Raw genomic sequence first — 12,721 nt, forward strand, 5'->3', positions numbered from 1 at the left:
TTAGTTAGCAGTAGTTCCGGACTATAGTCTGATGCAGTAGTTCATTATGCTTGGTGTCTTTGTGATACAGATGAGTTATGTGTTCTGGACTATGCTCCAATGCAATATGCAGTATATGTGTTTATATTATATGCTATGATTATGTTATGCTATGTTGAGTTAGTTCCGGACCTCGGTCCGATGCAGTAGTTAGAGTGCTTGATGTCTTTATGATTCAAGCATGTTTTGTGTTATGTGTTCCGGACACTGTTCCGATGCAGTATGCAGCATAAGTATTCATGCTAGTTGATACGTGTTTTTGCTATGCTATGTTCAGTCAGTTCCGGACTACAGTCCGATGCAGTTGTTTCTGGACTTCGGTCCGATGCAGGGGACAAGGTCCCAGACAGTTCTGGACTTCAGTCTGATGCAGTCAGTTCCGGACTTCGGTCCGATGCAGTTTCTGTACTACGGTCCGATGCAGAGGGCAAGGCCCTGGTTAGTTCCGGACTTTGGTCACATGAAGTTTCCGGACTTCGGTCCGATGCAGTTGGCAAGGCCTTGTATGTGCTTTGTATTTTATTGTATGGTATGAGGTAGATTGGCGGAGCTCACTAAGCTTCGTGCTTACAGTTTTCAGTTTTTGTTCCAGGTACTCAGTTTTCAAAAGAGGAGCTCGGGAAGATTGCAGTGCACACACCATAGTCAGCTAGCCTGGGAATGTTTTACTCTGATAATAAGATTATGTTTTGAATTGATACTCGAAAACTATGTTATGACTTATGATATAGTATTTATAAATATGGTTTTAGTAATGTTTTAAATGAAAATTTTTAGTCATGATTTTTGGGTCGTTACATGTTGGTATCAGAGCCTTGGTTTGAGGGATTCGGATACACTTTCGGGTTGTCTGGACTCAAACAAAGGGAACGATAAAAGGTTTTCAAAAGGAAAACATTTTCGAAAAGAAATTTTTGAGAGATAAAAAAAGTTTTAGGGAGAAAAGCGAAAAGAATGTTTAGAAAGAAAAGAGTTTTGATAAAAAGAAAATGGTGTGGTGCATGCAATCAACCGAGCTCAAGTAAGTACTCCTAAATTAGCCATACAAGTTTATGTTATCAGATTCAGTTTCAGTTTCAGATCAGTTCAGTTTCAGTTTCAGTAGAACAGCATGCTAGTATAGGATTAAGGATCTAGGAGGATGCCTTATGTGCCTGCTTTATGTGTTTCAACTTGATAAGAATTGCATGCTAGTATTGAGTAGACAGTAGTAGGATAGCCTGTGTAGGTTATGCCTGATAATATGAGCTTAGCATTGTATGCTAGTACAGTTTCTTGTTATGAGAATAGCTTTGCATGAATATGTTTCCTTTATCCGACTGCTGCTTGCTTTGTGATTTGTGGGAATCTGAGTAATGGGAGTTAGCCATTAGGTGAATACATCACATCACATGTTGTCAGGATTGAATAATCTCAGAGTGCCGGATTTGACCCTATTGCGCAGCTCTCGTATGAGTCTAACCGTTGTAGGGACGAGTCTTTTACTCGAAGGATTATCAGAGCCTCATTGCATGTGATGGTATTCAGGTGGTGGCTAATTGGCATTTCAAGGAGGCCTTCAACAGTTGTGGACTGGTTTGGGTGGAGTAAGAGGTTCCCTAGGGCAAGCCTAGGAAGGTAGTAGCAGAAATCAGTAGCAGAAGGGTGACTTGGTGGACTTAAGGTAACTCTTGAGGAAAGTACGGATAGATGTGGAAGGTAGTATGGGCCCGTACTACTGAAAGCAGAGGATCTGTACTCGATTCAAGAGGGGCCGAGGCAAAACCAGGGAACTAGTGGAGTGTGTGAGAGATCACTCAGCAGCGGTGTGTATTGATCAGTAATGTGTTATGTTTCCAGCATGGTGTCATTGCGTGAGATACCGGTTAGCAGTTCAAGTACTGGAGAGGGATCTGGCTCAGGCTCTACAGCCAGGCAGCTTGATGATCAGATGAGGGATTTCATTTCCGAAGAGGTATTGTGCAACATCATTGATTAGACTCCAGTGCTTTTCGGTTCGGTTAGAGAGGCCATCGTGGAGCTTATGGACAGTCGTCTTGAGGCCTTTGGAGCCGGGATAGTTTAAGGACAGTTTGGGGCACGTCTAGAGCCCAATTCGTATGGAGTTCGGGGATCCATCAGGGAGGGAGTTCCTAATATTAGCACTTGCCATCAGGGGACGGGAGTGAGTGGGGCATCCTGTCTCCAGGAGAGACCCCTGCATGATTGGATAGTCTGGGAGGTTTCGCAAGCCATTCGCGAGGAGTTGCCCAACATGGTTGTGAGGATCACTAATAGGTTGATCACGAAGATCCAGGATCAGTCAGTGGTTGTTCAAACGTCGGATGGGGTCGACGAGGTATCACAGGAGCGAGAGACGGGAAGTGAGTTGGAAAGGAAGAGGAAAACGGATGGGACTCAGGTAGCCACAGGTTCGGGCAAGAGGCCCAAGGGGTCCGATTTGAGATTGAGGGACTATCAGAGCAGCAATCAATGCGGGAAGTGTGGTAGGACGCACAAGGGTGCATGCAGGCGTAGAAGTGGTGGCGATGCTAGATGTTTCAAGTGCAGCCGGATCAGCCATTTCAGCAGAGATTGTACTGTTACCATCGCCCAGGAACTTGACCCCATATGTTTTCATTGCAGTTGGAGGGGCCACAAGAAGGCCCACTGTCCGAGTTTGTATATAGCAGAGCAGGTGATAGCTCCTGCCCCTGTGACTTTGAGGACCTCCAGTGGTTGTCGGGGTCGGGAAAAGACACCCACGGCTCGAAGCAGAGTGTGCCGGTTGACTTGAGCAAGGGTTCGAGCAGCGCCGGATGTTGGAGGTATGTATCTTTTACCTTCCTATGAATTATTACTCTTAATATTATTGTTATATTGTTGCATCGATATTAGTAAGCACATGTATTGGGGAATCATACTACCTGCTTGTGATTGAGTCTTATGCCATCTGCATACCTTGGATTTAGAAGGATAAATTGGAGGTCGTTCCCCTCTAGAACATATTACTTTGGATATAGTAACTGTAGTAGTTATGTGCAAGAATCATTAGTGCCTCACTACCTTCGGAAAGTGGCATTCGGGGATTGATCAGTTACATCCTCAATAGTGACAACTTAGAGCTTCTAGTGGAGTAGATAGCAGACGGATATGAAGTGGGTTGGAGATATCCACCCAAATGCAGGTTCTCAGGATGCAGTTAGTAAAGTAAATCCAGTTAAGGATTGAAGGGTGCTTCGTTAGTTAGTAAGAATGATTCGGATCTGGTAAAGGTTAGTTAGAGTGCCAACAGAGGTAAGCGTTGGCTGTCAGGAGATCGCCTTCTGATGATTGGGAGGATGGGGAATCCTTTTCAATAGGTGAGTAATAAGGAGTTAGTCGGATCCAAGTGGGGGAGAACCCTCCAAGTATTCAAGGGTAAGAGCACGCAGACCCAGAGTGAGTACACGACCTCTGGGAAGAAAAGATAGTAGCAGCGATTGATGGTTTGAGGAGTTCAGTATTGGGAGTTTGAGGAACTTCCCAACAGTTAGTTCATGTATTCGAGATGGTTAGTAGCTGGTTGGGAATCCAGGTTGGAGGACCGCCTGTAGGGCTCTAGTGAGTCGGAATGAGGATCTTGAGAACAGTTAGCAAGAGATGCTTCCATGTTAGTAGTTAGTAGCAGAGTGTTGTAAGTCTGTGGGGGTATCCGTAGCATTCATTAGCAGTCAGATAGTAGTAGAGTGTTGTAAGTCTGTGGGGGTAGCCGTAGCATTCACTAGCAGTCAGATAGTAGTAGAGTGTTGTAAGTCTATGGGGGTAGCCGTAGCTTTCACTAGTAGTCAGATGGTAGTAGAGTGTTGTAAGTCTGCGGGGGTAGCTGTAGCATTCACTAGCAGTCAGAGAGTAGTAGAGTGTTGTAAGCCTACGGGGGTAGCCATAGCATTCACTAGCAGTCAGATAATAGTAGTGTTGTAGGTCTGCGGGGGAAGCCGCAACATTCACTAGCAGCCAGATAGTATTAGGAAGTTGTAAGTCTGTGGATGTAGCAAGAGCATTCGTCAGGTTAGTAGTCACCATGAGCGCGTTGTTTGGACGCGAGGGAAATAGTAGTACCCACCAGTTCGGGTGCAACAGTGATGATATGGGAATCCACGGATTGGATTTCGGATTGTCCAAATGGTTCAACTATGGTTATGTCGGCGATTTGTCATTGGATCGTCACCATAGTTATGAGATCAGGGAAGCAGTGGACCGCTTGGGCTCGTATATGTTATGGGCTACTATTAGTCTGGGAGCCATCATTGTAGTCATGGATTTGATGATGTTAGGATTCGGCATGGACCCAGTCGGTTGGATCGGGGAGTTGTTGGAGCCACATTGTCAGGATAATTAGTGGAAATTAGTTCCAGATAAAGATTTCGTTCAGAAGTCGTGGGAGCGACTAAGTGAGGAGTCCTTGGACTCCACAGTTGAGTTGGAACTCGGGGTTGCAGATAACCGACAGCTGATTGGAGACCAGGAAGGTCTTGAAGTATTTTAAGAAGCAACCATATTGTAGTTTAGTGTTTCAGGCAGTTCAACGTTTCAGGCAGTTCAGTGTTTCGGTTAGTTGTAGTGTGATGGCCAGTATTAGTATTTGTGTTGGAATGCAAGTGCTGACGATATAGTTGGTCGATTTGAAAGGGCAAGTCCCTCTCAGCAGGATCAGTTGAGTCTTCTGCCAAGTATAAGTGATATGCAAGGATAATTAGGCAGGTAGCATTTCTTTCAGGATGGAAGGGTCGAGTTATTGGAAGTTGAGTAGTCAGATGAGAGATAAACAGGCTGGTTCCAGCAGCATCGATTCAGTATGAGTAGCAGAGTGGGTAGAACAGTTATAGATAGTCGAGGTATCTTCACAAGTCGCTGAAAGCGACTAGGAGATTGTGATAGGGTGTAGTAACCGGTAGGAGTCCGGTAACCCAGATACAGAAACATCAGTAGGGACCATGGTGGTCTCGGTTCATCCAGAAGGCGGATAAGGGACAGCAGATATTTTCAGTCAGTGGCAGTAATGGAAAGCAGACTATGGTAGAATTCGACTAGTTGAGTGATGGGTGCTCAATAATAAGTATAGTAGTGAGAAGTGTCTAGTGGATACTAGCGGTAATGTCCCGTACTGGGAGTAGCGGGACTAGTGGATTTGGTGAAGGATGGGTCCTTCACAGTGCTAGAGAAGTAGTTGGTTATGGAGCGTTGCCTTGGAAAGCCTGGAAATTACGTAACGAAGAAAAGAGGTGAACCCCTAGGGTGCTCAGCATAAGTACTCGAGGAGTATCAGAAGGTTTGCCAGTCGAGTAAGTTGTGTTCCTAGAATGTTCAGGGTCAGGGTTGACCCGAGATTATTATCCACAAGGAATAATGTTAGTCAGAATGGCCAGGCGAAAGGCCAACAAAGGTGGTCAGCGGATGATAGGTCAACCAAGCAAAGTGTTGACAACAGTTTGCAGGGCGATAGGCCGTAGAGAAACTTCGAGGATGAAGTTTAGTTTAAGTGGGGGAGAGTTGTAACATCCAAAATCTGAAAGTCCAAGAAAGGAAAGAAAATACTAAGTCAAAGGGTCAACTCGTCGAGTCCAGGGAGGAACTCGATGGGTCGGAGCGGGATCTGGGTGTAAAGTAAGCGACCGACTCAACGAGTCGGCAAGTGGACTCCGCGAGTCTGATCTGGGTTGAGAAATCCAAACTGCGGGACTTGGTACCCTATTTAAGCATCTGATTCTCTTCCCTAGGGCTCATTTGTGGCCCCTATAGTCCAGAACCCGAAACCTTAGCCACCCAATCTCATTCTTGAGCTAGTTTCTTGCCTTGTGAGTGAATTACAAGCTTTGAAGAAGTAGAAGAAGGAAAAGGAGTTGGGAGGTCCAAGAAGAAGCTTGTTGGTCCAGGATTAGCTCCTCAACCTCATCATTTTCTGGTAATAAAGCTCTCATCTTGATTATTGTACTTCTAGATCTAGTTTGCCCCAAAATGAATGGTTTTGAGCTCAAAAACCATAGATTCGTAATGATGAAGCAATTGTATCGGTCCATATTGTAGATTGTGACATCCCCAAAATCACGGCCAGAAAAGACCAGTTTGTTTATGCTTTGTTTTAAAAATCAGAGTTACATTTTAAATGAAAGTGTTGCGGAATTTGTCCCAAAACAAAAATATGATAAAGATTTATCAAAAGCATTTCCATAGAAATGTATTTCATTAAAAGACTCGGGATGTCATGTTCGTACAGATCAAAAGCATAAACAGTACAATATAAGCCTTACTACATTATTTCATATCTACAGGCCTATATCCGTAATCCCTCGTCCAAAACATCACACCTATGCTTATACGCCACTACCTGTAATACATAAAACTGAGTGGGTCAGGCTTGGGAGCCTGGTGAGCACATAGGGTTTTCAACCCACAATAAATAAGTTTATTAATTCAATCAACAATAACCCGATTACCCGTTCCCGTTATCCTCACTTTACGTCCCTAAACACCTATCATAAGGGACCTAGCCTAAGGATCATCATCGGGACGGACACTACTGCTAAGGGGATTCCTTAGCAATAAATGTCCTAAAGGCAACCATGTGGGGGATGGAGTACACCGGTGAACACGTCGTTCACAAACACCTACAGGTTGCGAGCCTGCTAGCGTTCCACTGGACTGTCTAGAAGAGTCCGTGGTCGTCATCCATACTCCGCTAGATGACAGAAACAACAACATCAACATCGAGGCCTCTCATCATTTTATCACACATCAGCTATTACATCTACCCATGTTTTACCCCAACATTTTCGTAGATATAAAATACATATACAGTTTAAATCATTGAAAACATGTATAACAATGTTCATCTAGCATAGATAGCAAGTATTCAGATAATATGCACATATAGCACGTAATTTATATAAAATACTTCATATCTATGTGTAAGCTGAAAGTAACTATGCACTCACTTGTTAAGGTGATGATTCCAAAATCGGGCAGCGCTTGCTTCTAACGATTCTATTTTCCTTCGACGAAACCTAACATTATTATCGCTAAATTTTAGTCTAATATTTACCGTGACCAACTATTAGTCTTAGTATTATTATTATTATATAAGCGTTAAACAATATTTTCCAACCACTATGTACAGACAGGGGCCAGACATAAAACACCGGAGGGCAGGACCATTTTGGCATATAGCACTTCTGAAATCCAACAACCCTATGCGGCCCTTTAAACCAGATTCCCCGTACCGCGAGTAGTTAAAAAAAATATTATAACGACACTTATATAAGTTATAATAATAGCTCAAATATTTATTATAAGTTCATAATAACAATACTAATTTTAAATATAAGCTATATTAAAATAAGGTAAGCATAACTTACTTACAAGGGGGTTTTAGCTAGGAGTCGGGCTCTGCAGGGGCAGAACTTCGTCGCTAAATCTTTCTAAGAAAGATTCGTGCAGCGCTTCAGCGCTCACCTTACTATACTAAGCTACAGAAAGAGAAGTCGAATCACGAGGGACCGAAATGCTCGGGGGATAAGGAGAGAAAGACTCTTGAATCAAGAGAATGGTGCAAGAAATATGAGAGCCCAAGGCTCTTATTTATACTAATTGAATTTTCAAAAACTACCCTCCATAATTACTTAATGACCTTTTAGTTATATAAACAACTAAACACCCCTCTATAATACTATTATAAATGGATTTAATGATATTTGTACTAAACTAATGTCGAAAGAACTCAACATTAGTCTTATAATGACCGCATCGTCGATACCTTTCTAATGATATATACATATGTATATATATATGTGTACGTATACATGATTTATACTTTATTTTAATACGTAAATATGTTATTATAATTTGTAACTCGTTCATACAAACTCCGTTTTTGATGTTCTTTATATCCACGTGTAGGTGAAGACGTACTCTACAACTTTCGTTTAGACTCCGTCGGCTAATTTTGACTTTATTTTTAAAGTTATATTTTAAACAAGCCGGGACAAGATTGGTCTGTTTAAAATCTCATAACTTCTTCATACGAAGTCAGATTTGGGTGTTCTTTTTATCGATGTTCTTAGTTTAACATATTCTACGACTTTCGTTTAGATCACTAAGGCTAAATCTCGCTCTATCGTAAATTCACTATTCACGCTTCCCGGTATCGTGCCGGTTCTGTCGTGAAACTTCGACGGGTCATAACTTCTTCGTTATAACTCGGATTTCGGCGTTCCTTATATGCACGGAAACCTTGAGACATATTCTACAACTTTATGTAGAGATATCGGGATTATCTTATACTTTAATTTTGACGCTTATTTTTATTATTTATTAATTATACATTTATAATTAAATTATAAGCACATAAATACACATAATTCACATAATACTCAAATATTTCATTTTTATTACTTCAAAAAAAAGAGTTACAAGAGTTGACCTAGACTATTACATTGACAAAAATGCTTAGCCCTGAAACCCGGGCGTTACAATTCTCTCCCCCTTAGGATGATTCCGTCCCGGAATCATGCATCAGCAAACAGATGTGGATAGCGACTCATCATGTCATCCTCTGTTTCCCAAGTGAGATTCGGCCCATTCGAATGTTTCCATCGGACTAGCACCAAGTCGACCATCTTGCGTCGTAACTTCTTAGTCTTATGGTCAACAATTGCCTCAGGCTCTTCGATCAGCCTTTTATTCTCATCCATCCTTAACTCTAAGATTGGAATTATGTCGGGAACATCTCCCGTGAATTTCCTCAAATAACGCACATGGAAAGTGTTATGAATACCATTGAGTTCTTCGGGCAATTCCAACTTGTAAGCTTGGTTCCCTATCTTCTGAAGAACTTTGAATGGTCCAATAAACCTTGGACTCAACTTTCCTCGTTTCCCGAATCTTATAAGTCCCTTCCACGGTGAGACTTTAAGCAAAACGGAATCCCCATCTTCGAAGGTTATCGGTCGTCTTTTCTTGTCAGCATAGCTCTTCTGACGATCCTGGGCTGCTAACATTCTTTCCCTAATCACCTTCAACTTCTCAGCAGTCTCATGGACTATCTCGGGGCCCATAAACTGCTTCTCTCCGGCTTCAAGCCAACAAGACGGCGTACGACACTTCTGTCCATACAACGCTTGGTAAGGTGCCATCTTGATGCTCGAGTGAAAACTATTGTTGTAGGAAAATTCTACCAGAGGTAAGTGCTCGTCCCAATTTCCTTGGAATTCGAGGGTACATGCTCTTAGCATATCTTCCAATGTCTGAATCGTTCTTTCACTCTGACCATCAGTTTGCGGATGATAAGCAGTACTCAAACACAACTTTGTACCTAACTCCTCTTGTAGACTCCTCCAAAACCTTGACGTGAAACGACTATCACGATCTGATACAATCGTAAGAGGAACACCGTGAAGTCTTACAATTTCCTTCACGTAAGCATTTGCGAGCTTATCCATAGACCACTTCTCGTTGGTTGCTATGAAGTGTGCACTCTTGGTGAAACGATCCACGACTACCCAAATCATGTCGTGACCGTTCTTCGTCCTGGGCAGTTTAGTCACAAAATCCATGGTGATGTCTTCCCATTTACCCATGGGTACAGGTAAAGGTTCTAAACTCCCATACGGTTTCTGATGTTGTGCCTTAACCCTCGCACATGTTACGCACTCGGCCACATACTTCGCAACATCGAGCTTCATCGTCGGCCACCAGTAGTAGGGTTTTAGGTCCCTATACATTTTAGTGCTACCGGGATGAATCGAGTACATGGTCTTGCGTGCTTCTTCCATCAGAAGATCTCTTATTCCTCCCGTCTTAGGTACCCAAATTCGATCTTGGAATACCTTCAGTCCACGACTGTTTGTACCGAACACTAACGTTCTTCCCAAACGTTCTTCCTTTCGGTCATTTTTCTCTAAAGCTTCTTCTTGAGATTTCCTGATACTTTCAACAATCGTCGAGACGACTTCAATTCTTAACGCCCTTGGCCTTTTCCTTTCCAGATTGACTTTCCGACTGAGAGCATCAGCAACAATATTTGCTTTACCTGGGTGGTAAAGTATCTCACAGTCGTAGTCCTTGAGAAGTTTTAGCCAGCGTCGTTGCCTCATGTTCAACTCCTTCTGATTAAAGAGATACTGGAGACTCTTATGATCAGTGAAGAGTTTGCACTTCGTGCCGTAGAGGTAATGCCTCCATATCTTTAAAGCAAAAACTACTGCTGCCAACTCCAGATCATGAGTGGGGTAGTTCTTTTCGTGCTCTTTCAATTGTCGAGATGCGTATGCTATCACCTTTTCTCTTTGGGTCAGAACACAACCCAACCCGACTCCAGAAGCATCACTATAAACCGCGAAATCTTTGACTCCATCGGGTAGAGAAAGTATCGGTGCTTCACATAACTTCTTCTTTAGTTTCTCGAATGCCTCATCGTGTTTCTCACTCCACGTATATGTAGCTCCTTTATGAGTCAAAGCTGTTAATGGAGCAGCTATCGAAGAAAAGCCTTGGATAAATCGTCGATAATATCCGGCTAATCCTAGAAAGCTTCGAATTTCCGTGGGACTTTTCGGACGTTCCCACTTCATCACAGCCTCGATCTTTGCGGGGTCAACCATTATTCCCTCCTGGTTAACAACATGACCCAAGAATTGGACTTCCCGTATCCAAAAGTCGCATTTGGAGAACTTTGCAAAAAGCTTATCCTTCTTCAACACTTCTAATACTTCCCGTAGATGCTTGCCATGCTCCTCTTGGCTTTTCGAGTAGATGAGAATGTCGTCGATGAACACTATCACGGATTTATCGAGGAATGGTTTACAAACCCTATTCATCAAATCCATGAATGCTGCGGGAGCATTGGTTAGCCCGAATGACATAACCAAGAACTCGTAGTGTCCATATCTCGTTCTGAATGCAGTCTTCTCAATATCCTGCTTTCTCACCTTTAGCTGATGATATCCTGACCTAAGATCGATCTTTGAGAAGTAGCTCGAACCTTGCAGCTGATCGAATAGGTCATCAATCCTCGGCAATGGATACTTGTTCTTCACCGTTGCCTTATTCAGCTCTCGGTAGTCTATATACATTCTCATACTTCCGTCTTTCTTCTTCACGAATAACACCGGAGCTCCCCAGGGTGATGAACTAGGTCAAATAAAACCGTTGTCCAACAGCTCCTGAAGTTGCGTCATGAGCTCCTTCATCTCCGTCGGTGCTAATCGGTAAGGTGCCTTTGCTATCGGTGTTGTTCCTGGTAACAAGTGTATACGAAACTCCACTTGTCTATCAGGTGGTAATCCGGGAAGATCTTCGGGAAAGACTTCCGGATAATCGCACACAATCGGTATATTATGCACCTCTTTCTTCTCCTTCTTGGCATCGATTACGAATGCCAAGTATGATGCACATCCCTTTGACAAACATTTCCTGGCTTTCATCAGGGAGATGATTCCAGAATTCACTCTGCGTTTGTCCCCGTACACCATAAATGATTCCTTTCTGGGTGGGTTCACCTTTACTATCTTCTTTCGGCATTGAATCTCAGCATCGTTAGCGCTAAGCCAATCCATACCCAAAACGATGTCAAAACCGTTTAACTCTATGGGTAATAGCTCTTCGTGGAATTCGTTTCCGTTTAGGTCAATGACGATGTTCCTAATACGATTACTAACAGGTACGAATTTGCCACTGGCAACTTCTACAATCAGGGCATTATCTAGTTTTTCTACAGGCAATGCTAATTTCCCACCAAATTTATGTGATACAAAGGAGTAGTTGGCTCCGGAATCAAATAGTATATTTGCAGGCAAACCATTTACAAGAAAGGTACCTGAAGCGACGTCTGCTGCCTCCTTTGCAGCCTCGAGCGTCATCTGGAAGGCTCTTGCCTTCGGCTTCGGTGGTATGTTGGGTCTTCCCGTCTCCTTCTTCTTCGGGCAATCCCTTGAAATGTGCCCCTCCTCGTTGCACTCATAACAGACCTTCTTAGTGAACGTGCATTCATTGGCATAGTGCCCAGGCTTTCCGCATTTGTAACAAGTGACCCCTCCATCACACTTCCCAGAGTGCTTTTTCTTGCACTTGTCACACCACTTCGCTTCTGATCCTCCTCCTCTTGAACCAAACTTCGAGAATCTACCCTTCTTACCGGACCTTGAGGATCCGTCAAATTCCTTTTCTCGCCAACCTCGACTTTGCTGGCAGCTCTTCCCTTAATCATATCCTCCACAGACTTGGCAGCCCAGATAGCTGCCTCCAAAGTAGGTGCCTGACGCACTGGCACCGCGTACTCCCATGGTAATCCCTTTACGTACTTATCAATTTTCGTCAGCTCATCCGGAACAAGACGTAAGGCAAATTCCATCTTTTCTGTGAAGTTGTTCGTGTATTCATCGATTGACATGCTCCCCTTCTTTAGGGTTAGAAACTGGTTCTCTAGCTCGAGCAGGTTTTGAGCTGAGCAGTACTTTCGTTTGAATTGTACCAGAAATTCTGCCCATGTCAGTTCCAGGGGTTTGTTGGGGCTTAAAGTCTTCCCCAAAGTATTCCACCAACATACAGCGCCTCCTCGAAACTGACGCACTGCAAACGTGGTCTGTAGTTTCCCTCTGCAACCGCATGTCATGAAAGCTAACTCCATCTCCGAGATCCAATCCATGATTCCGATTGGATCTTCCTTTCC

This window comes from Lactuca sativa, chromosome 5, assembly GCF_002870075.4.
Source record: "Lactuca sativa cultivar Salinas chromosome 5, Lsat_Salinas_v11, whole genome shotgun sequence".
Lineage (NCBI taxonomy): Eukaryota > Viridiplantae > Streptophyta > Magnoliopsida > Asterales > Asteraceae > Lactuca > Lactuca sativa.